Raw genomic sequence first — 20,349 nt, forward strand, 5'->3', positions numbered from 1 at the left:
GGCATCCTAGGAAGGAGCTTAACAAAGACTTTTGCATCTGAAAGATGCCATAAAAACTTTGAGAGACAACACTTGTGCTGCCAGCAACACATGAATTACATTACAATCATGAATTCAAAATGAAGAATCTTCAAAGTGATTCAGAGCCACCAAATACAATTATCCAATTTGTTATATTGGTGCCAGAAAAGATTTACTAAATCGTTACAGAAGAGCCATTATGAGAAGAAAATCGCATTTAATATTGTAGCTCAAGCAATAGAAGTCTCTGATATAATTCTACCACCACATCTCATTTGACATCAATGATGTACTGTAGAAATGCCAAAACTATGACAGAGATTTCAGAGAGCTGTGGCATCTTAGACTTTGAAATCTATGGGCATCCAAGATGTTGAAGTTAGACCAATATCACCAAGCTCTCCAGAACTCCACCCATACCATCTTATAACTATGGCTAGTGCTTTTAAGCAAACATACAAACATAAGCCATTCTATGACCAAACAATGAATCCCCCTATTTTGTGCAGCACTAGCAATTTATTCGACAAACTTATTATGATATTGTAATTTGGTAAATCCACTGAAGATATCATCACCAAATCCTGTTAGTTACATAGGTTGTGCACTACACTTGCTTGTATGTCACAATATTTTAAAGAGTAAATAAACTCTTTTTGGGAGGGGAGGTGTTGAGTTTCAATGTGATCTTAAGACACTCTAATATGTTTCGTCAGACAATTTTGCTTTTTAAAACAGCTTCTAAACTTTACTCAACAGAGCATTTGATAGCTACTGCAAATAAAGCTGTGAAGTACGGGAGTATGGGTTTGCAGTGAGTGTCTGTTATCTGTGTGCAGAGGAGCAGTCTTATCTGTTTCATACTCTTGTGAAACACTGCTTGCAAAATTAGTTTCTGGAAGGTGATAAGCAGCTGATAAGAATGTAATTGACGCAGATAACAGAGCTCGCTCAAGGGCTGGCTCCAGGTTTATGTGGGCCCTTGGGTGATATAGTCTTAGAGCCTATTTACACACAAAGACGATCTTTCAAAACGATTGAAATATTGACAGTTTTAGTGATGATTTTGCATGAAGTGTTAATAGACACTAATGTCCATTAACACTTTATCATCTTCAGTTGTGTGTTAAAGGGCCTCCGGGAGCTGTTTGCAAAGCCCAGCATGTGGGCTGGGCTCTGCACACCAGCAAGGTTTTCGGACAGGCTGTGAAGAATACAATGCAATCTCCGGCACCCACTGAGAGCACAGCATGCGGTTTGTGTTATCTCTCTCCGGTTGAACGATGGATTTTAAGCTCACTTTAAAATCAACGTTCAGACGAAAAGTGAACGATGGCCGCGTTTACACACAACGATTATCGCTCATTTGCATCGTTTGAACAAATTTTGAGTGATAATCATTGCGTGTAAATGGGCCTTCAGTGGGCCCCATTGCAGTGTGTCACAACACATGCAGCAGTAAACTTGCAGCAGTGTTACAATTTCAGCTATACCATTTATGTGCATATCTTGAAATAATACTTCGATATACTTAGAATATCAAAGCAACACTGGCAATCCATCATGAAGCTATAGTTTATGATGTGAAAGTTCTCAGTATGAACTGTGCTATGGTAAGGATATGCTGAGAGTTGTAGTTTCACAAGCTAGAATGTTGCAGACCTGACATGTGATCACAATACTAATGTGACACCGTCAGTGACAGATTACACAATGATGCTGAGTGACCGACAGGTGATGTCCTCTGGACTTGTTCCTTTTCTTCTCCATCTGCTCCAGGCCTTCATGATTACTCCAGCCTGTTCTTGTTTTTGGACATTGCAGCCCAGACACCTGTGGGCATGTTCACACAAGCAAAATTCAATAGCTCATTACTCACCAGGGTCGGAGCAGAAGCCGCTGCTCTGACTCCTATGTAGTAGTTCAGAATTGCAGGCACAGCTCTCATTGAAATCAGTAGAGCCCAGGCCTGCAATTACAAGCGCAGCTCTCTTTTCAATGAGGTGCCATTACGAGCATTGGCCACTACATGGGGGTTGGAACAGCAGCTTCCATTCTGATCCCGGGTGTATTTCGGCACTGACAGTTGGCGCTGTCTGGAAAACCCCTTTGTATCTGACACCTAATTCTGTTTAATATGAGTGTTAATGCATGTACAAGCATCATTATTATAGTGCAGTCTACATGGTGGTTTAGGTTGTCTTCTAAAAAAAAAATTCACAATAGAGTTTTAAGGGAATTTCTACCCAAAACATAAAAATTATCAGAAATTACAAAACCAGAAGTCGTAGCAATAGTAAGAATGGGTAATTATCCTTGTTTGTTTTTTAACGCTTTCCAATCCACTGTCTGACGTCTAAAGACATTCTTATTAAAGGCTGTACAGCTCTGATGTTGGAAGACGTCCGGCAGGGTATTATTACTGTATATTACCGGCCGCTCTGTTGTCGAGGGCCTCTCCAGCATGTTCCATACCGCAGTACTGGCTCTAGCCAGCAGATGGTGCCATTGAATAATGGCAGAAAGAGTAAGCCGCCTAGGAAACCCTGAAAACAAAAATGGATTGCAAAGGGTTAAGGGCTTGGTCAGATGAGCGTTTTTTTCGAGCGCGCAAAAAGAGCGTTTCTAAAAGAACCAGTGGGTTCTTATAGAAGTGCTCACATGAGAGAATGTAGGTGCGCGAAATGGCGTGCACCTAACAAAGATAGGATATGCTGCAGGTCACATGTAGATCTGCGGTTTGCACCAAAGATAGGACCTATCTTTTGTGCGCGATGTGCAGGAGTTTTCATTGACTCCTATGGGAGCAGGAGTTTATGGAAACTCCTGTGCAGGGAATAGATACCCCGCTGCTTACAACAGGACATATAAAACATGCCCAGAAGCACATTTTAAATGTCCCACTGTAAACTCCTGTTAGTCCCCGTAGGGATGAGGGGACTCCCTGAGGGTTCCCTTAATCCTTGCGGTGACTAACAGGAATTTACAATAGGACATTTAAAATGTGCTTCTGGGCAGCACCTTTTAAATGCCCAGCTGTAAGTAGCACGGTATTCCTCCTGCCCCCCTGCTGGGCAACTCCCCAGCAGCAGGGGGCAGAAGGGAAATCCCTCTACCTCTCTCCCCAAGGGATTTCCCTATATCGGGGATAAAGAGAGGTGAGGCGTTACAGGGCTTCCCCTGAGAGCGTGGCAGGAGGGGGCATGGCTAGAGGGATCAAAAATGACTGACAGAACAAAACATAAACATACCCTATTTCCCCAAAAATATATTAATTTTTGCCTCAAAAAGGCACAGTGTCTTATTTTGGGGGGGTGACTAATAACACTCACCTACCACTAGCATTCTGGTCCTCACGGTGGTCTCCGTCGCTGCCGCATCCTCCTTCAAGCCAACAGAGCAGTTCTTCCTGGAAGTTGGGCTTGAATACTCCGCCTCCAGTAAGCTAATACTCTGATTGGTTAATCACGCGCCCCATCAGCCAATGAAAGCCGGCACTGGATTAACCAATTACAGCCATTCAGCAGCGACGGAGACCAGCGTGAGGACCAGAACGCCGGCGGTAGGTGAGTGTTATTAGACATCCCCTGAAAATAAGACACTGTGCCTCTTTGAGGCAAAAATTAATATAAAACAGTGTCTTATTTTCAGGGGAAACACAGTATGTTTACGTTTTGTTTTTGTCAGTCATTTTTGAAACAATTGAAAACAGAAATTGCGGCCATATTGGTTGTTAGTTTTAAATTAGCTTTTCAGAAATTTATGGTAAACTCTTATTTTGTCAGGATGTTTGATTAATCATGAAGTAACAATTTAGAATCAGTTGCTAAGCTAGTTCATAAGTGACAACCAATATGGCCAGTTTCTATTATCACTATTTTAAAAAATAACTGCACAAATAAAACATAAACATAATAATATCTCTAAAAACAAAGCAAACTGAAACTACTACTAACTTCAACTTCCAATTGTTATTATATGGATTTTTGTATGTTTTGGGTGGAAATCCATTTTTACTTCTAATTAAGTTTTTAGCTGAGTAAACAGAAACCATATCTTAGGGATCTTTCACACAGGATGAACTTGCCCGCAGGGTGCAGCGCAAATGTGAATTATGTCGATTACTGCAGATTTTGTTGCGTTATTTTATCTGCGGAATCTGTTCTGTGGAACGTCTTGCTGAATTTATTGTGTTTATTTATTTAGACTTTAGTTGCAGAATTAAACCTCCTGTATGTTAGAAATCCACAAGATCGTCTCTAATTCTGCAGCAGAAAGCTTTTCTTGTGGATTTGAAGTAAAGACTCACAGGTTTTAAGAGATGCAGAACTCAAGCTCAATAGGAGTAACATTTTGACCGCATGGACAAATTCCGTGCCGTGTGAAAGGTCCCTAAGGGCTAATGCCCACGGCCGGATTTGTGCCACGTTTAACACAACGGAAATCAGCGGCGTTATGCCACAGCTATTAGGTTCTATTAAACCTAATAGCTCAATGTTCACGCTGCGGAATTCCGCGTCGTGAAAGAAACCGCGGCATGCTCTAATTGCCACGGGGAATATGCATGGCTGGCTTCCATTGTAGTCAATGGAAGCCGGCTGTCACGCAATACTTCCGGTGTAGCATTGCGGAAATATCGCGTGAATATGCGTCCCCGCCCACCACTGGCTGCGTCATTCTAAACTGCTGGTGTGTCATGCGCTGTACTGTGCATGCACATCGGCTCGAGGGACGGGAATATTGCAGTTGATCCGGGAGGTGAGTATGGAGGGTTTGCAGGCACCGTGGTGGACTCTGCTGTGAAATTCCGCTAGCGGAGTCCGCCACGGCCGTGGACATGAGGCCCAAAGGGTATTTCAAAGACGATAATAGTGACATTTTCATTAACCCTGTTCTGTGCCAGAGGGTGAAAAAAGCAACTTTACTACTTACAGTATTTCCTAAACTCAGAGAGGCAGTTTATTGCTCAGGATCCTCCTTCTACAGTTATTTCTGAATGGGAGAGCAGATGAACTCAACGTTGTACCTTGGTAAACCAGCTTACCAACTTGATCCCCACCTAACGATGGAAGGAAAGTCTATACTGATTATTTTATACAGCATTTTCTAGGTTGTTTCCCTTTACATGTATAACTTTCATATTGAGAAGGGCAGCTAATTTTAGTTTGCATCTCAGAACAAAAAATTGTTTTAATATTTTGTGTAAAAGTGTCATATATATATTTCTGAGGAGTGATGGGGTACTCCATGGGGTAGCCTATACTTTTCAAGGATATGCCTGTGTCCCCCTTTATGTTAAAACGGTAGCTAGAGGGTAGGTAAACATATATAGGTCTTCTCATGAGAAGCTTTGACCTGCACAATTCTTACTATTTGTTTATATATTTTTAATCACTGTGGAAGAAGGACAATTAAGTAATTATGGTTTTCTTTGTGTATTTGAACTGTATAAACAATTTTAGACTGGTCTCACTCTTAATATATATTACTGCTATTTTTGTCAACCTGTGTTTTTGACTTACATAAAGTTTTAGAAATACACATTTTTCACATGTGGCTACGATCTGCAGCCTAAAATTTAAAGCCGAACTTTGTATGTTTGAGATAGCTGCTAATATAAAAACATTTGGGTTACTGTGTGACGGTCATTAAGGTGTTTGCAATAAGTATGCATAAGATTTAAAAACTTGTAGAAAATGTGTTGCACAATCGTATTATAATTTCTGAACGGTAGAAAAAAAACTTCAATTTTTGCAAATGTTTTCATAGACAATATTTATTGTACCAGATTAGAATCTTTCCCTATAGCTTAATGTGAACTAACATGTAGAATAGGAGCTGTGACCTCGTGCTCACCAGTTGTTTTGCAATTACATTTCCCAGCATGTTCTCTTAACTAGCTGCCATCCAGAACTGCTGGAGAGCTACAGGTTAACAACAACTGATTTGGAAAAACCAGACCATTTTTACCTCAGTGTTTGTATTTTAGACTCTGTTTTGTTTTCTATGTTGCATGTTTCCTCTGCATTTTCTATTTCAGAGGATAATTATCTATATTTTTGCCAAGGAAATTACAGTGTTTCTGGTGGCATTAAATGTTGAAGAATCTTTATTGCATTGTTGTGGTCCATTTCATTTGTTACTAGGCCACAATCTACTGTATGATGTATGAGTAAGTGAAGAATGAAGCAAAGACCTACACTGCATATAACATATTAAAGCCGTTTACCATATAAATGCTGCCATTTATTTATCATATCAATGAATGTAATATATTTGCATTATGACAATAAAAATTACAAATCTTTTCTACTTCGTTTTCTACTTTTTTGAGAGGTCATTTTCTGGAAGGAAACATCTATTTATTTGTGTGATTGTTCTCACTAAGAGAAACCAATAGATATCTAATAGATATGATACCTTTTAATGGCTAACAAAAATACATGATGTCATAGCGAGCTTTCGAACCTCCTAGTGTCCTTCCTCAGGCACGAAAGCTCACTACAATATCATGTATTTTTGTTAGCCATTAAAAGGTATCATATTTACAGGATTACTTGGTTTCTCTTACTGAGAACAATCACACTTTGTTCTACTGGCTAACATGGTACTAAACTTATTTTGTTTTATCTATTTCTTTGTTATGCATATTTTCAAGGTCCAATTCCACCACATGAGAAGGAATGTTGATTTCCACAGAAGAAGACTAATCTGGAATCATTATTGTTACATCCAACCAGGAAGTGCTTGATCTGTAACCTTGAGATAATCGCGCAACTACACACACGCTAAACACCAAAAGAAAGTGAACTAGCGAACTGCAAACGGGACTCACAAGCAGACATGACACAACGACCGATAAACACCCCAAACACTCACCTAACATACCTGCACGCAAAAACAGATGGAATTGCAACAGTACAAGGTATTGGTTCATATTTTGGGCAATATACTTAAGCCCACAAGCCCATGACAAGGGTCCTTGTTGCCTTGTGGGTCCCTACACTAACAAGATAACATTCCTGTGATTCCTACCTGCAAGCAAGGTGATTGTCCCAATAGGGATGGCTCTATGCTGGAACATATGGGTCTGGCTCACCCTAGATAGAAAATGACCCAAGTAGAATAGAACACAGTTCACACCAACACATAAGGGAATGCATACCACAAGGAACAGGACTGTTCACCTCACATGTCCGTCCATTTGCACAGGCCCACAAAACATGTCGCTGTTCACACCAATAGACCCTGAACAGGACTGTTTACCTCATGTCTGTCGACTTGCACAGACCAACTGAACATGTCACTGTTCACACAAATACACCCTCAACAGGACTGTTTATCTCATGCCCGGCCACCTGCACAGACATGCAGAACATGTTGATGTTCACCCCTACAGAACAACATGCATGAATGCAAACACAAGGGTATTTGGAGGGAAAGAAGAAACCAGACTCCTCTAGCCAGAGAGGCTGGTATTTATATGCAACAGACCAGTGGTGATTGGCTGGTTGGAGAACTCCACACTCAGGTAGCTCAAACATCCCCCACCTGTATTAGTGTGCTCCTAGAAACCCATAGAATTACAGGTCCCAAGTAGAGATGAGCGAGCACCAAAATGCTCGGGTGCACGTTACTCGGGACGAAAATTTCGCGATGCTCGAGGGTTCGTTTCGAATAACGAACCCCATTGAAGTCAATGGGCGACCCGAGCATTTTTGTATATCGCCGATGCTCGCTAAGGTTTCCATTTGTGAAAATCTGGGCAATTCAAGAAAGTGATGGGAACGACACAGCAACGGATAGGGCAGGCGAGGGGCTACATGTTGGGCTGCATCTCAAGTTCCCAGGTCCCACTATTAAGCCACAATAGCGGCAAGAGTGCCCCCCCCCCTCCCAACAATTTTTACTTCTGAAAAGCCCTCATTAGCAATGCATACCTTAGCTAAGCACCACACTACCTCCAACAAAGCAAAATCATTGCCTGCATGACACTCCGCTGCCACTTCTCCTGGGTTACATGCTGCCCAACCCCCCCCCCCCCCCGCCCCGCGCACGACCCAGTGTCCACAGCACACACCAAAGTGTCCCTGCGCAGCCTTCAGCTGCCCTCATGCCACGCCACACTCATGTCTATTTATAAGTGCGTCTACCATGAGGAGGAACCACAGGCACACACTGCAGAGGGTTGGCACGGCTAGGCAGCGACCCTCTTTAAAAGGGGCAGGACGATAGCCCACAATGCTGTACAGAAGCAATGAGAAATATAATCCTGTGCCACCGCCATCAGGAGCTGCACACGTGGGCATAGCAATGGGGAACCTATGTGCCACACACTATTCATTCTGTCAAGGTGTCTGCATGCCCCAGTCAGACTGCGTTTTTTTATAAATAGTCACAGGCAGGTACAACTCCGCAATGGGAATTCCGTGTGCACCCACAGCATAGGTGGCTCCCTGGAACCCACCCGCTGTGCATAAATATATCCCTTTGCAGTGCGCTGGACAGCAGAGCTAACGTCAGATTAAATGCAGGTGGGCTTCGGCCCAAACTGCATGCCCCAGTCAGGCTCGAGTTTTTTATAAGTATACACAGGCACGTACATCTCCCTAATGGGAAGTCCATGTGGACCGACAGCATGGGTGGGTCCTAGGAAGCCACTGGCGGTACATAAATATATCCCATTGCAGTGTCCAGCACAGCTGATGTAACGTCAGCTTTAATGCAGCTGGGCAAAAAATTAATTGGACTACACTGTAGGCGAGGGCCCCAAAAAATTGGTGTACCAACAGTACTAATGTGCCTCAGAAAAATTGCCCATGCAAAACCAAGAGGGCAGGTGAAACCCATTAATCACTTTGGTTAATGTGGCTTAATTGGTAACTAGGCCTGGAGGCAGCCCAGTTAAAATAAAAATTGGTTCAGGTGCAAGTTTCAACGCTTTAATGAGCATTGAAACGTATAAAAATTGTTTACAAAAATTATATGACTGAGCCTTGTGGGCCTAAGAAAAATTGCCCGTTCGGCGTGATTACCTGAGGTTTCAGGAGGAGGAGCAGGAGGAGGAGGATGTATAGAATACACAGATTGATGAAGCAAAAAGGTCCCCGTTTTTGATGGTGATAGAGAACGATGCTTCCATCCGCGGGTGCAGCCTACGTATTGCTTAGGTATCGCTGCTGTCCGCTGGTGGAGAAGAGAAGTCTGGGGAAATCCAGGCTTTGTTCATCTTGATGAGTGTAAGCCTGTTGGCACTGTCGGTTGACAGGCGGGTACGCTTATCCGTGATGATTCCCCCAACCGCACTAAACACCCTCTCTGACAAGACACTAGCCGCAGGACAAGCAAGCACCTCCAGGGCATACAGCGCGAGTTCAGGCCACGTGTCCAGCTTCGACACCCAGTAGTTGTAGGGGGCAGAGGCGTCACCGAGGACGGTCGTGTGATCGGCTACGTACTCCCTCACCATCCTTTTACAGTGCTCCCGCCAACTCAGCCTTGACTGGGGAGCGGTGACACAGTCTTGCTGGGGAGCCATAAAGCTGGCAAAGGCCTTGGAGAATGTTCCCCTGCCTGCGCTGTACATGCTGCCTGATGTCTGCGCCTCCCCTGCTACCTGGCCCTCGGAACTGCACCTTCTGCCACTAGCGCTGTCGGATGGGAATGTTACCATCAGTTTGTCCGCCAGGGTCCTGTGGTATAGCATCACTCTCGAACCCCTTTCCTCTTCGGGTATGAGAGTGGAAAGGTTCTCCTTATACCGTGGGTCGAGCAGTGTGTACACCCAGTAATCCGTAGTGGCCAGAATGCGTGTAACGCGAGGGTCTCGAGAAAGGCATCCTAACATGAAGTCAGCCATGTGTGCCAGGGTACCTGTACGCAACACATGGCTGTCCTCACTAGGAAGATCACTTTCAGGATCCTCCTCCTCCTCAGGCCATACACGCTGAAAGGATGACAGGCAAGCAGCATGGGTACCCTCAGCAGTGGGCCAAGCTGTCTCTTCCCCCTCCTCCTCATGCTCCTCCCCCTCCTCCTCAACGCCCTGAGATATAGACATGAGGGTGCTCTGACTATCCAGCGACATACTGTCTTCCCCCATCTCTGTTTCCGAGTGCAAAGCGTCTGCCTTTATGCTTTGCAGGGAACTTCTCAAGAGGCATAGCAGAGGAATGGTGACGCTAATGATTGCAGCATCCCCGCTCACCATCTGGGTAGACTCCTCAAAGTTTCCAAGGACCTGGCAGATGGCTGCCAACCAGGCCCACTCTTCTGTAAAGAATTGAGGAGGCTGACTCCCACTACGCCACCCATGTTGGAGTTGGTATTCCACAACAGCTCTACGCTGCTCATAGAGTCTGGCCAACATGTGGAGCGTAGAGTTCCACCGTGTGGGCACGTCGCACAGCAGTCGGTGCACTGGCAGATTAAACCGATGTTGCAGGGTCCGCAGGGTGGCAGCATCCGTCTTGGACTTGCGGAAATGTGCGCTGACCCGGCGCACCTTTCCGAGCAGGTATGACAAGTGTGGGTAGCTTTTCAGAAAGCGCTGAACCACCAAATTAAAGACATGGGCCAGGCATGGCTCGTGCGTGAGGCTGCCGAGCTGCAGAGCTGCCACCAGGTTACGGCCGTTGTCACACACGACCATGCCCGGTTGGAGTCTCAGCGGCGAAAGCCAGCGGTCGGTCTGCTCTGTCAGACCCTGCAGCAGTTCGTGGGCCGTGTGCCTCTTCTCTCCTAAGCTGAGTAGTTTCAGCACGGCCTGCTGACGCTTGCCCACCGCTGTGCTGCCACGCCGCGCGACACCGACTGCTGGCGACGTGCTGCTGCTGACATATCTTGATTGCGAGACAGAGGCTACGTTGGAGGAGGAGGAGGAGGAGGAGGGTGGTTTAGTGGAGGAAGCATACACCGCCGCAGATACCAGCACCGAGCTGGGGTCCGCAATTCTGGGGGTGGGTAGGACGTGAGCGGTCGCAGGCTCTGACTCTGTCCCAGCCTCCACTAAATTCACCCAATGTGCCGTCAGGGAGATATAGTGGCCCTGCCCGCCTGTGCTTGTCCACGTGTCCGTTGTTAAGTGGACCTTGGCAGTAACCGCGTTGGTGAGGGCGCGTACAATGTTGCGGGAGACGTGGTCGTGCAGGGCTGGGACGGCACATCGGGAAAAGTAGTGGCGACTGGGAACCGAGTAGCGCGGGGCCGCAGCCGCCATCATGCTTTTGAAAGCCTCCGTTTCCACAAGCCTATACGGCAGCATCTCCAGGCTGATCAATTTGGCTATGTGCATGTTTAACGCTTGAGCGTGCGGGTGCGTGGCGGCGTACTTGCGCTTGTGCTCAAACAGTTGCGCTAGCGACGTCTGGACGCTGCGCTGAGAGACATTGCTGGATGGGGCCGAGGACAGCGGAGGTGAGGGTGTGGGTGCAGGCCGGTAGGCACTCGTGCCTGTGTCCCCAGAGGGGGGTTGGATCTCAGTGGCAGGTTGGGGCACAGGGGGAGAGGCAGTGGTGCAAACCGGAGGCAGTGAACGGCCTTCGTCCCACCTTGTAGGGTGCTTGGCCATCATATGCCTGCGCATGCTGGTGGTGGTGGCTCCCCAGCTGATCTTGGCGCGACAAAGGTTGCACACCACTGTCCGTCGGTCGTCAGGCGTCTCTGTGAAAAACTGCCACACCTTAGAGCACCTTGGCCTCTGCAGGGTGGCATGGCGCGAGGGGCGCTTTGGGAAACAGTTGGTGGATTATTCGGTCTGGCCCTGCCTCTACCCCTGGCCACCGCACTGGCTCGGCCTGTGCCCACACCCTGACTTGGGCCTCCGCGTCCTCGCCCGCATCCACGTCCTCTAGGCCTACCCCTATCCCTCAGCATGCTGTATTACCAGTAGTGCAGAAACAGAACGCTGTAATTAAATGTGCCGCTTATTGGCCTGTGGTTGGAGGCTGACTTCGCTTACGGAACGCACAGCAGAGCCAGGAAAGAATTTTGCGCAAGCCTGCTGTAACACTTAGCTGGCTGTGTTTGAATTAGGACAACTACCCCCAGCAGAGACCCAGTACACTGAGGACGGTCACAGGCAGCCCAAATAGATTTTTTTTCCCAAATGTTTTTGGAAAGGCCCACTGCCTATATACACTAAATATGTCTTCTGTCCCTGCCTCACCACTACTGGCCCTGGACTATGTAAAATTACTGCAGACTGTTTCACTGTGGACAGGAATACAGCGGTGATGTAACAGGCAACACAGAGCCAGGAAAGAATTTTGCGCAAGCCTGCTGTAACACTTATCTGGCTGCGTATGAATTAGGACAACTACCCCCAGCATACACCCAGTACACTGAGGACGGTCACAGGCAGCCCAAATAGATTTTTTTCCCAAATGTTTTTGGAAAGGCCCACTGCCTATATACACTAAATATGTCTTCTGTCCCTGCCTCACCACTACTTGGCCTGGACAATGTAAAATTACTGCAGGACGCAATGCTCTGCACGACCGATATACAAAAAAAAAAAAAAATGTGCAACACTGCAAAAAGCAGCCTCCACACTACTGCACAAGGTTAGATGTGGCCCTAAGAAGGACCGTTGGGGTTCTTGAAGCCTAAAATAACTCCTAACACTCTCCCTATAGCAACTCCAGCAAGACAGCACTTTCCCTGAACTATGTCAGAATGCATCTGTGGCGAGCCGCGGGAGGGGCCGATTTATATACTCGGGTGACACCTGATCTCGCCAGCCACTCACTGCAGGGGGGTGGTATAGGGCTTGAACGTCGCAGGGGGAAGTTGTAATGCCTTCCCTGTCTTTCTATTGGCCAGAAAAGCGCGCTAACGTCTCAGAGATGAAAGTGAAAGTAACTCGAACATCGCGTGGTGCTCGTTTCGAATAACGAGCATCTCGAACACGCTAATACTCGAACGAGTATCAAGCTCGGACGAGTATGTTCGCTCATCTCTAGTCCCAAGAGCACAACCTAACACTTATCTTCATCTGGGTAGTAGTATTTACCCTGGTTTAACCTGAAGGTTTTCAGGTGCTCAGGCTGGCCATGAGTCAAATGTCTTAAATAGCAACAACAAAGGCAAAAAGCCATCTCCTTAAAAACACTCTTTTTATCACAAAAAAATCCATAAAATTACAAATGGTAGGTACTATGTAACACCATGTCTACGCCAGACGCGTTTCGAAAGACACTTCCTTTTTGATCAAAGAAAGTAGGTTTTTCTAGCTATACAATGCATTTTAGACTAAGGCTAACCCCTTAGAAACATACCTATTTGTTAGTTACATTACTGTTTTCAGATGCATCTTCTCCATTAACAGCACCAGTGCAGTTGTTTATTTGACCCAGAGTCAGGATCAGGACAATGTGATTTGTTGCGATAGGCAGGTTAGGCACCCCAGACCCATGATTAAAACAGATCAAACCGCATAATTAAAACACTCCTTCAGATCTGACCTCATAATTAAAACAGACTCCAAGATTCAACCCCATAATTAATAGACACCCTAGGCCCTTTTCAGACCTTAAACCAGACCATTAAAGAAACTATCTCTCCAAACTCCTCCCATCTGTATGCCACTCCCATCTGTCTGTGAATGTTTTGTGTGCTGCTGATGAAAAGGCTACAGTCCTTTGGGTCTTCCTCTGCTGTGAGCACTTACCTCATTTTGATGCCGATGCAAACTAAATCTGACCAAGGAGAACACGTGCATGACGTTTTCCAATTCTATGCAGATGTTGTCTTTGGTAACATTTGCAACCAATGATACATCAATTGAAGAGCCACCCCAACTCCCCATACAGTGTTCTATATTAGTTTTAGGGGGTTTTATGAACTACCAGTTTGGTTTGAACTAATTCTGACTGAACTGAGCTTTCTGCCAAAATTCAGGGAGAACCTGCCAAACCGAACTTTTTAAAAAGTTTGCTAATCCCTAATGAAGGATTCTGTATAAAGCTTGTAATCCCTTTATTTCAAACCTAAGGTCAGTATCATTACTGGAAACCTTTGACACTGAATTATAAGTAACGTATTGACCCCTTTCATTTTACATGTTAGAATATTATGCATTTGACTCAATTTTTTTTTAATAGAAAAGAAATAGCTAATTAGTAGGTGATAGAGCTCAACTCATCACAGCTCAAGGAGATTAATTGAAGCCTCAACAGAAAGCCTCTCCTATCTATCAAGGTATTTTTTTTAATAATAAGGTGAGCATTAACCCCTTCCAGTCTAGAATCTGAATATCTAAGTCAGCAGTTTGATGGCTGACTACTTTTGATAAAACATTGCACTTCACCGGACAAAGCTGTTATGGTGGTAACAAATGGATGCTACTAATGGGACTAAAAAGTGAAACTAAAATGGCAAAAATGGTGCCAAATGTAAGTGCCAGGTAAAGTGGTATACTAGTAAATCAAGTGCACAGAGCTAAACTCTTCCCAGGGTCAGAAAACTGTAAAAAAGTAAAACAATGTATTGTCTAAGTTAGGGCTCCCACACACTTGCATTTTTTTAACGCTGCGTAAACACTTAGTTTTTTTTAACACGAATGTCAATGGGACTTTCTAATGTTAAAAACACATCGCCCAAAAATCGCAAAGCACAAACTTGCGATGCATTTTTAACATTAGAAAGTTCCACTGACATTGGCGTTAAAAAAACCGCAGCGTTAATGCAGGATTAAAAAACGCAAGTGTGTGGGTCCCTTTACATTAAAATGAGTCATTTATGAGTCTTATCAATACATTTTAAAGTGTCCTTAATAATTTATAATACAATAGTTTATTAATATAAATGATACAATGGCTAAACATTTTAGTTTTTGCCCTTCATTATAAACAATAAAAAATTAATGGTTTAACTAAAAGGATTTTTTTCGAACATACTGTGTATCTATGAACACTGCAGTTTTATTTTCTACAGTACTGTGTATTAGACACTATTCCCGTCAACTCACAGAACCTTTTCCCACAGGGGAGAAAATCATTTGTAAAATATGTCCTTGAGAAAAAAAAAAATAAAGACTGAATTCAACGCCACCAATTTTTATTATGTAATTCACAAAAATTACATGAATCTTCATGACCACTATTTAGGTTTATTGGTGCTTTTTAAAAGGTATCTTAGCACTTATCCTTAATAATGTACTATTGTATATTATGCTTTATTCAGAAGAGACTAAGTTATCCTCAGGATGACAGCAGAAACCTACAATGGTAAACCCCAGTGGTGACATCTTTAGTGGTCTTTTTGACATGAGTTAGTTTCAAGTAAAGGAATGTGACTGTACCTAATAGGAAATACCTCTCAAAAGGCAGACGCAAATGTATTGCCAAAAATATCTCAAGAAGAATATTAGCAAGAATGATAATTTTTTAATCACTTAAAGACATAAAGACACAGCCCATTTTGGCCATGAGAACATAACAAATTTTGGTTGGATTTTCATCTCCACTTTCCAAAAGCCATAACTTTTTTACTTTCTGTCAACATGTCCAAGTGAGGGCGTTTTTTGTGTTGTGAACTGTAGTTTTTATTAGGTTGCTTTTTGGGTGCATGTAATGTATTGTAAAACTTTTATTAATTTTTTGGAGAGCAGGGAGAGAAACACATCAATTCTGCCATTATTTATTTTGTGTTTTTTTTTTTAAATGTGTTAATTATGCAGCATAAATGACATGAGACAAGGGAAAATCCTTTTTACACTATTCTTATTTTTTTTTACATTTTTTATGTCTCTGTAGGCGACTTGAACTGTAACAGCTATGATCACTTTGGTAACACAGTACAGAAGTCCTATAATGCCTTATCGCTTACAAGAGCGATCATAGGCTATGAAAACACATCGGCCCTCTGCGATTACATTGCGGAGGGTCAATGATGTCACAGTGCAAGCACGCTCCCTCTGTAAACCCTTAACATGCTGCGATATACATAGCTGTTCTAATGTATCCCTGCTGATGCAGTGGGAGGCTGGCTATCAGTAACAGCTAGCTCCCTCTGCCAAATGACGCAGGCTCAGTTTCTAATTCTGCACCATCCACAGAACATAGGTTTACATCTAGTTGCGTTAAGTACCCGGCAGCCATGCCATAAACCTACATCCTATGGCATTAAGGCGTTAAACCATGTTAATGTTCTTTATAGCCTAAATGAAAATTTCAGTACTGAAGGTCCTTCTTTTTTTGGAAGAGTATGAGTTCCAGCAGTCAGACTCTTATCAATCAGATAGTGATGGCATATGCTAGTTATATGCCATACGTTTCTATGGTGGGAAACAACTTAAAGGGAATTGATCAATAAAGAAATGTTTTTTGTTTTTTTTTCAATGCCAGAATTTATATTTAAAAAATTCTTGCAGTTTTCACTCTGACCAATAAGCCAGACTGAAATGTCCTGTTCTACACAGATCTCTTTTCAGCAGTCATCAGATTATCATCATAGGTAGGATTAGAATGAAAGGTGACACCTATATGTAAATAACATAGGATCCACCATTCACAATAGCTAATGGTCACAGCTTATGTACTCCCCCTGCCTACACAATGACCTCTGCATCTTTCACAAGAGCATGCCTGGAACAGTTTCCCATAGAAGTCAATGAGTCCCCCCGTGTTCATTATGTGTGTTGTGTGTAATTAGGCTTAGTGGCCAGAGTGAAAGCTGCAGGATTCTAGGATTGTTTTTAAACATAGCTCCTAACATCTAAAATGTTAAAAAAGTCTTAAATGGTGTTTAACATAAAACTTGATTTATATAATAGATCATTTGCAGATGACCAATTGACTTAAAATTACATTTTAAGTAAAATGCATTTCCCTGTAGGCCTTAGATATAAATAACCAACAGGGCTGTATGCTAAATTTGTGTTTATATCCCTAGTGGATTTAGAGTGTTATTAGTGTTATTTAAAACAGCCAAACTTAACTAACATTTCATGAATATTAATGGAGGTGAAGATACAAAACCTATATAAATATGTGAAAGGCATGCATAATAAACGACATCATAAGTAACTTATGCATAATGAAAAGCTTTAGTAATATACATCTCAATATAAATTATAAATGGAACAAATACTCATTCCATTCTTACATTCCTACTACACCAAAACATGCTTTGTTTCATTTCTGTTGTACTCTTTATAGTCTTAGCACACAAAAAAACACATTGGGCCCATAGAGGCAGCTGCATAGCCACTTACCTTGTTGTATACACAGCACTTATTATAGGGAATTTCTTGGGAAATTAAGACATCAATAGCAGATTGACTGGGGTCTGCCACTTGGGCCCCGACCAATCAGTTGTCCCAGTGCCTGCTGCTAGTGCCACAATACACAGCGTACGGAGAGGAAGCACATTGCTCTGACCCCTGTGTAGTGGTTGGTACTGGTAATTGAAGGCGCAGCTCTCATTGATTTTAATGGGAGCTGCACCTACAATTTCTGCCAATACACAGGGATCGGAGTGATGTGTGCTTTGCTGGAGATAGTGGGTTCCCGAACAGCTGATTGGTTAGGGTCCCAAGTGGTGGACCTCAGCTGATTAGCTATTGATGACTTATCCTGAGGATAGGTCATCAATAGAGATGAGCGAGCATACTCGTCCGAGCTTGATGTTCGTTCGAGTATTAGGGTGCTCGAGATGCTCGTTACTCAAGACGAGCACCATGCGGTACTCGTCTCGATTAAATGAGCACTGACCATTGAATTCAATGGAGCCAGCAATACAGCCGGCTCCATTGAAAGCAATGGGCTGCCGGCGAGCGCGGGATGAATTGTCGGGAAGGGCTTAAATATATAAGCCCTTCCCTGCAATTCATCCAGAAATGTGTAAAAATAAAAGGTGAGTATATTTTTATTTTTTATTTTTACACATTTCTGGATGAATTGCAGGGAAGGGCTTATATATTTAAGCCCTTCCCGACAATTCATCCCGCGATCGCCGGCAGCCCATTGCTTTCAATGGAGCCGGCTGTATTGCCGGCTCCATTGAATTCAATGGGCTAACATCGTTCTTCTCTGCCACAGCTGTTACAGCTGTGGCAGAGGAGAACAATCTTTATGCTGACAGTGCGGGGGGCGGGGGGGGGGGTCTCACTCTTGCCACTATTGTGGCTTAATAGTGGGACCTGGGAACTTGAGATGCAGCCCAACATGTAGCCCCTCGCCTGCCCTATCCGTTTCTGTGTCGTTCCCATCACTTTCTTGAATTTCCCAGGTTTTCACAAATGAAAACCTTAGCGAGCATCGGCGATATACAAAAATGCTCGAGTCGCCCATTGACTTCAATGGGGTTCGTTACTCGAAACAAACTCTCGAGCATCACTGAAAGTTCGACTCGAGTAACGAGCACCCGAGCATTTTGGTGCTCGCTCATCTCTAGTCATCAATAACAGTTAACCGGAAAACCCCTTTAAGTAGTAACTGTGTATAATGATTGAGATGGAAGTAACTGAGGGCTCTTGGACATGGCTTTATTGTGGATCTGTAATAAGACTCCCACAGACTGCAATTGACCCATACTGTACCTTCATGTGCCTTTAATTTAAATGGAGACGCACAAAGGTTTTTATGCTATCTGGCAGGTTTCATCACATAGAGGCAATGTTTCTTGGGGATAATACGGTGCACACATGGCAGCACACAGAATATCTGTGGGTCTGCATTGTGGACAAATCAAAACTTGCACATAGCTTGATGGTATGCATGAGCCCTAAATAGTAATTATTCTACAGTATTATTTAAGATTCTGACTCATACTTGATGGCAACAACTAATGACAAATTGTCTATGATTTCACAAAGTTAAGATGTTTAGGCTTATTGTAATTCTGTTCCTTGCAAGATTTCATATAATAATAGCAGCAGAGAAAGTGACTCCTGCTGTTAATTCTCAATTAGAATTCTTAAAATATGTGACAATGAAATGACAATGACCTGTTCCTCTGAGATAATCACCATGGTTATAGCAAATGCCTATAATATAAGTACAGAATACCTTCTAATTTATATGCAGCTTCCGCTTATCAGAAGGTCAACAAATATTATCCATAGTTACAGTCATTTTAGACATTTAGATTATTACAATAATGCGAGGGTTTGATGTAAAGACTCTGAAAGTTGCTTCCTTCAATGTGTAGAGGAAATCTAAGGTAAAAGTCAAAGACATCATGCTGGAATATGTTGTCCTAAAGATATTTTTCTCTTTAAGTCTTTACTTAGCAGTGACCTTATTATTTAATCAATAGAATTAATTTGTACCTCTTTCATATCGTTAATCATATTGACACAGTTCTATCCATTAGCTATTTTATATTCCAGTACTGTTCCCTTTGGATGAAGGTTTTTTTCACTAAGTCCAATAATATTTAAAGACCATTTGAATTCAATCTTATTATTTAGTATTGTTATCATTCAATGTATTCTTTTTCCTATGTTCATTTAATGACTTAGGGCTCATTCACATGACCATTGCATGGATCACGCAGCGTTTTACCGGCCTGTGTGAGCCGGCAGTGAGCTGGCTACTGCCACAAATGGCAGCAAGTACACTGCGCATGAGAGCGTATCTCATGTATGTGGTCATACGCAGTATGGCTTGTTTATTTTGTTTTAATTCCCCACTGTCTCATAGTGGCATTGCGTATTTATCATTGCCCATACACAATGTATTGTGTATGGACAGAGTTGCATACGCTACCCATAGAAAAGTATAGGTCTCACGCTGAGTGATATGAGGTGAAATAGAGCATGCTGCAATCTTCTTCACACATGTATCTACATACAGTGTTTACACACCAGTGTGAGTGCATGAAAACTATGAACTATGAATGTACTTTCATTCACCGCATGTTATCGACGATATTATTCGGCCTAAACGCGAGCCAGTGAATGAACGACGAGCGAGAATCATTCAGTTTTCGCTCATTGTTCATTTTATGCAGGCATGCAAACGATCGTTGGCTCATTCAATTATCATTCAGTTTAAACAGCGAATGCGAAAGTCTCAACAATATTGAATGAGTCAAAGATGTGTCTGTACAAGAGCAAACAAGCTAGCAGTGACGTCACTCGCTCATTCAAATGAGAACTGACTCACTTAACAGGACCCTCAGTCTACACATTGGGGTTTCAATAAGAGGATAGACCAATCACATTAAGGCTGGATTCACACAAGTGTGTGTGTACATAGGTGTGCACACAACCGCACACCCAGGTACGTGCACAAACACACGTGAATGCAGGTCCGTGCCCATTGCCTTCAATGAATTCAATGAATGGCCCATTGAATTCAAGGAATGGCCAAGCACTGCCTG

This window comes from Eleutherodactylus coqui, chromosome 3, assembly GCF_035609145.1.
Source record: "Eleutherodactylus coqui strain aEleCoq1 chromosome 3, aEleCoq1.hap1, whole genome shotgun sequence".
Lineage (NCBI taxonomy): Eukaryota > Metazoa > Chordata > Amphibia > Anura > Eleutherodactylidae > Eleutherodactylus > Eleutherodactylus coqui.